Genomic DNA, 7,027 nt, shown 5'->3' on the forward strand with positions numbered 1-7,027 from the left:
CAATCTTTCCTTTTGAGGTCAGGGTTTCACCAAACCTTGATGACTGGGATTTTCCGGAAGGCTCAGTATCTCTCCTGGGAACCAACAGGGCCCTCCACCCACAGCCCTGGGCCCTGGATGGATGGCTCTCCCTGGGCTAATTCCAGGAAACCTGCTCACTGTTCTGAGGGCTGAGGCAAGCATCTCAGGCAGTGGTTCCTTGGGGTAAGGGAGGCACAGGACTTAGCCAGCCCATCTGCTCCTTGGGCTGTAAGGTCACAGGCAGCCCAGTGGAGCAGTCCAGGCAGCTCCCCGCTTCATTTCTGGCACCGATCTGTGTTTCCTGAACACAGGATTCCAGGCAAAACCTCCCTAGAGAACTAGGGCCTCTGTCATTGTTCCCGAGCCACAGGAACACAGATAGAGATGAGGGAAGGGATCTGGAAAGTGGCCTGAGCCTCAGGGCAGAGTGCAAGCTTACCCTGCTTCAAACTGATTCTCCCAACCAATGGGAAGAGACATGGCTTGTCTTCCTGGTTCTTGTTCTCTGACAGACTGGACAACCAGGTTCCCAGCATCCTACCCTTGGACCCAAAAACTACTAGAGGCAAGGCAAAGAACTTGTGGAAAAGGTGTCTGGCACTGCCTACTAGCTGCACAGGAGGCCTGGTTATTCCTTGTGGGCCATGTCTGAGCATTGACAAATGCCTTCCTAAAGTTTCAAATTCAACCCTGACAGGTGAAAACTCCCCAGGCCTCATCCCACCCCAGAGGCAGACTCCTGTTCCCAGGTTCCACAGTGACAGAAGGCCCTGTCTCCATCAGCTCGGCCTGGCCCCCAGGCATGAAAACTGCCACAAAGCAAGCTTCTCTACCAAGTTCATGGGCTGGGACTCAGGCAACTAGCAACGCTGTCCACTGAGCGGCCATGTAGGTGTGGGCTGAGGATGAATGAGAAGGGTGTCCCATGAAGTCCTTGTGACCCTTTGCTTGCCTGTCTAGGCATTCCGGACAGGAGTGGGTGGGGCTGAGCACCCAGCTCTGACTCTGTGAGCTCTCGGTACTTTAGAGGTTAGCTGGCCCTTGGAGAGTCACGCTGGCTGCCCCGCAGAGGCAGAAGACTGTGCTTCAGCCTCTGAGACAGCACACTGATTTGGTGAGGCAGGTGAGGGGCAGGAGCTGAGGACAAGGCTGCTGCCCCAGATCAAGACCTGTAAGTTCAGGCCATTGTCCGGGCTTTGTTGTTCGGGGTAGGCAGCTGCAGGAAGGTACTATTTCCTCCCCTGAAAGGAGGGCTGTGTCTTGGAAGCCTTTGAGGTGGCCATCAGAAACTCTCTTCCTTAGGAACCCCCAGCTGCCAGCAACACGCTGGAGTGAGGAAACAGAGTTTGTGCCTTCATGGGCCCTGCCTGTGGACAATGTCCCTAAACCTGGGCCCTTACTCAGCACCTCCTTTAGAAAGTGTCACCTTGAGGGATGGCCTCTGCTGTGCTGATACCAGCACACTTTATTTTTATTTGCTTGCTTGCTTGTTTGATGGCTTCTGGTCCTGCCTATAAGCTCAGTTTTGTTTCTGCGGAGAATTATAAAGGCTCCTGTGGTGCCCATCTGAGTCCTAGGACAAAGTACCACAAGCACTCTAGGAAGCCAAAGCTGTCTCTATGGGTTGGCCTCGGTCATCTGCTCAATTTCCTTGTAATAGCAAAGGTTCTCGTGGGCCCAGCTTGCGGCTTTAACACTGTGCTGGTTAGATTTTGTCAACATGATACAAACTTAGCACATCTGGGGAAAAAGAAAAATGTCTTCATAAGAAGATCAGCCTCTAGGCAAATCCGTGGGGTAAAGTCTTGAGTAATGAATGATTGATGGGGGAGGGTCCAGCCCATTGTGGGCAAGGCCATCCCTGGGCTGGTGGTCCTGGGTTCTTTCTATAAGAAAGCAGGCTGAGGACCAGGCAGTGGTGGTGCACGCCTTTAATCCCAGCACTTGGGAGGCAGAGGCAGGTGGATTTCTGAGTTCGAGGCCAGCCTGGCCTACAGAGTGAGTTCCAGGACAGCCAGGGCTACACAGAGAAACCCTATCTCGAGAGAAAAAAAAAAGGAAGAAAGGAAGGAGGAAGGAAGGAAGGAAGGAAGGAAGGAAGGAAGGAAGGAAGGAAGGAAGAAGGAAGGAGGCTGAGCAAGCCATGAGGAGCAAGCTAGTAAGCAGCACCCCTCTTAGTTCACTGCTTCAGTTCCTGTCTTGACTTTCTTCAGTGATGGAGTGTGACCTGAGTGTTGTAAACATAAATCCATCCCTCTTTTTGATTGTGGTGTTTTATCACAGCCATAGAAACGCTAACTATGACAGACACTGTGTGTTTCCATCTTTGGCCTTGCTATTTAGCAGGTAAGTCCCAACCAGAATCCACCTGCTTTCAAAGCAAACATGAGAAGAGGGCAGCTACTGCTCAACGGAGCCAGAGTTTCAATTTTATAATGCAGAAAGCATCTGGAGACATATGGGTTGACAGCTGCCCAATGACGGGAACGTGCTTGACATCTTAAGTTGTGTCCTTAGAAATGACTGATTGTATGTTTCATCTACATTTTACCAAAATCAAAACCCAACATAAGCAAGGGTAACACCCACGACATCTGAGATGACCTTGCACATCCTAGGCTGCAGAGAATCCAAGAAGACAGGCTCACAGTCTTGGTGCAGGGGAGGGGGATGTAAGGCAGCCACCCCTCCAAGCAGGTTAGTGGTCATGCTACCATCAGCAGCAGCTCTCATCTTTATGTGGCAGTCACAGCAGCATGTGGGCTGCTTTGAGGACAGAGAACAACGGGCCTCCAACACACAGAGGTGGGCCTTGGTGTCAAGGTCAGAGGCCCAGCGGACAGGTTGCAGCCAGAGCTCACTCTTCTCTCTGGTATGTGCACTTGTCAGCACAGGTGCTCCTGGAGGTCAGAAAGAGATGTGGGGTCCTCTGGAGCTAAGGTGACAAGTGGAGCTGCCCCACATGCATGCTGAAAACCAAATTCTAGAAAAGTAGCAGGTGCTTTCACCGGAGCCTCTCCATCCCTCTGTGTGAATGTTTAAAATGTATTTCTCTTACTTTTTGAAATTATAACATAATTACATCATTTCCCACTTCCCTTTTCTCCTTCTTCACTCTCCTGCATACCCTGAGGGTTCCTAAATACGTAAGAGCGACCTGTTCCGTCTGAATAGTTTTACTCATACGCATGCTTTGGGGCTGAGCGTTTGGTATCAGATAACCACTGGTGTGCTCTGCTCTTCTCCTGGGAGACTGTTTCTCCTGCCCGGCTTCCCTTCCTGACCTGTACTTCTCTGTGTCCCTTCCTGACCTGTACTTCTCTGTGTAGGGCTGGTGTGTTCTGGGCTTTCCTCTCATCCAATTGTAACCCTTCATCACGCTGTGCTGGGGTAAAGGACAGTAGGGCCTGTCTACACAGAGCACACATCTGGTCAGTGAACTGTGTGCTGTTGTGGCTAGGGCCTTGCCCCAGCACATCTGGTCAGACCAGGCAGCCTTGCCCGGTGTCAGCTGAGTCAGGGCATTCTACAGTGCTGTAATACACCACTCGCTCTCTCCTCTAGCAGACATTCTATGTAGACCTTTCCATATGTACCTAAACAAGGGCATGCATGTGACAACATATACATGCACATATTTCAGAGGCTCTTGGAGGTGGCTCCAGCTCTCTACCATGTCCCAGCTTCCATCAACCCAGGGCACGTTTGAGCTAGTGGGTATGAGAGGGGGAAAACAAGGGAGCCAGGATGCAGGGGAATGAAAAACAAGTTTCTTAAGATATCGCCAGTCTGGATCAGCCTGTGATGCTGGAGCTGGAGAACAGATGCATTAAGCCCAAGTCAGAGGCCTCGGCCTTCCCACTTCCATAGAGAGGGATCTAGAGTTCCAAAAAATTCCAATGGCAAGTTTTCTAGAAAGGGCAGGCACTGGACATTGGAAATGGAGGGCCAATCTCTGTGAAGGGTACTGTCCAAGGACAGCGAGAAAGACCTGTGGTGCAATCCCTTCTCCCAATGTCCTTATATGGTCCCCAGCAGAAGGTGTAGCCCAGATTAAAGGTGTGTGCCACCACACCTTTAATCCCAGATGACCTTGGACTCGGAGATCTCCCTGTCTTAATCTTCTGGATTCAATCACCACTGTGTCTCAAGATCTCNATACCAAGATCCAGATCAGAAACTTCTATCTCCCAGCCTCCAGATTAGATTCACTGGTGAGCCTTCCAATTCTGGATTGTAGTTCATTTCAAATATAGNCAAGTTGACAACCAGGAATAGCCACTACACCCTGGATGGCAAGGCAATCTGGGTAGAAGAAACAGAAACCGCTAGACTGGCCCTGTGACACCATGAGGGGGCACACCCATTCCTTCCCAGGGTGCTCTTTCCCCACCCACCCCATTCTTTGAGGAAATCTATTTATTTCTCAGAATACAAATCAGGACATCACACAGCATGACCTAGCTTGTAGGCCCTTTCCCAGTGACCCCCATCTCTGTACATGGTGAACCCTTAAAGAATCATGTGATGATGACATGGATCATGTGGATGTGATGCAAACCCCAGCCCAGTCTTTCTAGAACTTGGTCTTGAACCTTCAGCTTCCTCCCCAACTACAGTCATTCCTTGTATTTGCCATCCACTTGGGGAGGCTTGCCTGAGACCAGCCCAGTGCTCCAGCAAGCTTGGCCTGCCCACATGCCAGGCTCTTGGGAAGCACCGTGACCATGCTGGGTTTGACCCGCGGCTTCCCAAGTCACTCTGTCTTCAGTCTAGCCTGCTGGTGTGCTGGCTCACTGACACACCTGCTCACTGGACTGTATGCATTCCCCTTACTCTCACTCACTGACTCACGGACGCTTTATCCTGCCTCGGGTAGAAATTACACAGCAAGGGCTGGATGGCCAGGAACGCACACACCCTGACCTGCATCAGGCAGGAATGTATCTCAACTTTCTCTCAGATGACCTGGCTTCCCCCAGAACAAAGCCAGAGGCAAGACTCCTGCACAGGCGGTTCTGCTGCACTTAGGAAATCCCAGGGAAGGAGTGGGCCAGAAAACCAGAGAGAAAGGGAGGCCAGTCTCAAAGGTCAGGTCTCCAGCCATCCATCTCCATGGACAGCAGAGGCTCTGTCTTCAGGGAACTTCCGGGGCCTGCACCAAATATGGGCATCCTTTTGGAAGCTACTGACTGGGGGCTGGGGGTGTGTGTGTGTGTGTCTTCCCTCTACTCTGCCCCATTGGAGATAACTAGGAGAGGCTCCAGAGAGCTTCAAGCCCACCTGGGCATAGGAGTGTCTGTAACTGCCTAAGAGACAGATGCTTGCAGTCCTGGGGAGGGGAGTTTTGGAGTACAGTCTCTGAACTGCTTAGCCAAAGTCTGCAGAACTCTCCCAGTTGCACACTCTGGGGACTGAGGGTAGATGACAGAGGTACCCCTGGAAACACCCCAGGAGATGCTGCAATACCTAGGGGAGCCAAGTGAACTCTCAGATATGTTCACAGGCCAGATACGGGGCAGTGACCTGATTCATGGCTGGGCATGAATTCACATTCCTTCACTGTGTTGTCCCTGGCTGGAGGCCTGCTCCCACCTTTCTTGTATTTGCCACACCAACAACATACCGGGAGATTTTTAACAGATCTAAACAGTGCGAGTTGGGGAAAACTGATGGGCAAAACCATGGCTTTCCAAGGTGACGAGGGAACGCCAATGTGCACACTACATTGCCTTTTCAGTTCTGCTGTTCTGAGAGCTACCGGATTTTCTTAGTACAAAAAAATCCTCTCCTGCTCGGAACGTGAGAGACCTGAGGGAACTAGAGGCACTGGTTGGCCGGGGGTGGGGTGGGGCTCTCCCATTGTATGAGATGACATATACCCACACCCCATTTTCACAAGTCTACTCCAGATAAAGCCTCCAGACACCACTGGCATGGTGTGAGGCTGCTGAGGGCTGTGTACCCCCACACCCTGAGAAGGCCGTGCCTCCCATGTGTCCCTCGAAACTCAGGTAATGAGAGCAGACCTCTGGGAGACCATGAGAGAGTGTGCCACATCCTCCACACGGGATGCCTCTTGGAGGATGTCTTGGGATACTTCTTTTGGGGGCACTTGGCCAGCTGTGGTGCAGGAGCCAGTGGCGATGGATGGAGAGGTCTGGGAGTCTCAGGAAATGTTCTGCCTTCCCACAAGGCATGCTGTTTGAAGGGTGGTATGGCAGGTAGGCTCCCTGATGTCCTAAAGCATAGCACATGCACATTTATAAGGAATTGAGGTAAGCTCAACATTTGCTGGTTGTTCTTGGTACCCACATTCCTTAACCCTGGTCACCCCAAAGCATAAATGCTGCCTGCCTGCCTTTCTTGTTTTCCTTGGTGGTGAGGCCACTTCCTGTGGCAGGAACTGGGCATCTATGGCCCAGCATTGCCTGTTCTGGATAAGGTCAGAGTTCAGTCCCAGCCACAAACACTAGGAGAGGAGACAGAGTCTCTGAGTCTGCACAGCAGTCCCTGGGAAGGACAAGGATCTCTCCCAGCACAAAAGTTCTTGCCTCTTCCGAAGTGAAAGCTACATCTCCACAGGCTGAGGAGGGCACGGCCCAGGCCAGAATGTTCTGGAAGGACTGGGGAAATAATGAACTGTGTGCTAAGGAAGGTTCCCATAACACATTTTGGGAAAGAGAAACTGTAGCACGGCTTATGCAAGCCACACTGGATGCAGCATGCCCTCGAGGGCAGGAATTAATGCCAAAGGGGACTGCTTGGCCCCGAGTTGTGTGTGACAAACAGGAAGGCTTTTCACCTGCCTGGACCTTGGTCAAGGGTTTCCTGAGACAAGATGATAGGATCAAGAGCCCAAGAGTACAGACAGCTTTGTTCCGTGCTGGGAGTCTCCTGTGCTAATGACGTCAACAGGATAGACAGGGCTCCTGGAGCTATCCAGCTGGCAGGTGCATGGTCCTCAGATACCACTCTTCCCCCAAAGCCTGAACCCTAGGCCCAG

The sequence above is a fragment of the Mus pahari genome, chromosome 21, assembly GCF_900095145.1.
Source record: "Mus pahari chromosome 21, PAHARI_EIJ_v1.1, whole genome shotgun sequence".
NCBI classification, from domain to species: domain Eukaryota; kingdom Metazoa; phylum Chordata; class Mammalia; order Rodentia; family Muridae; genus Mus; species Mus pahari.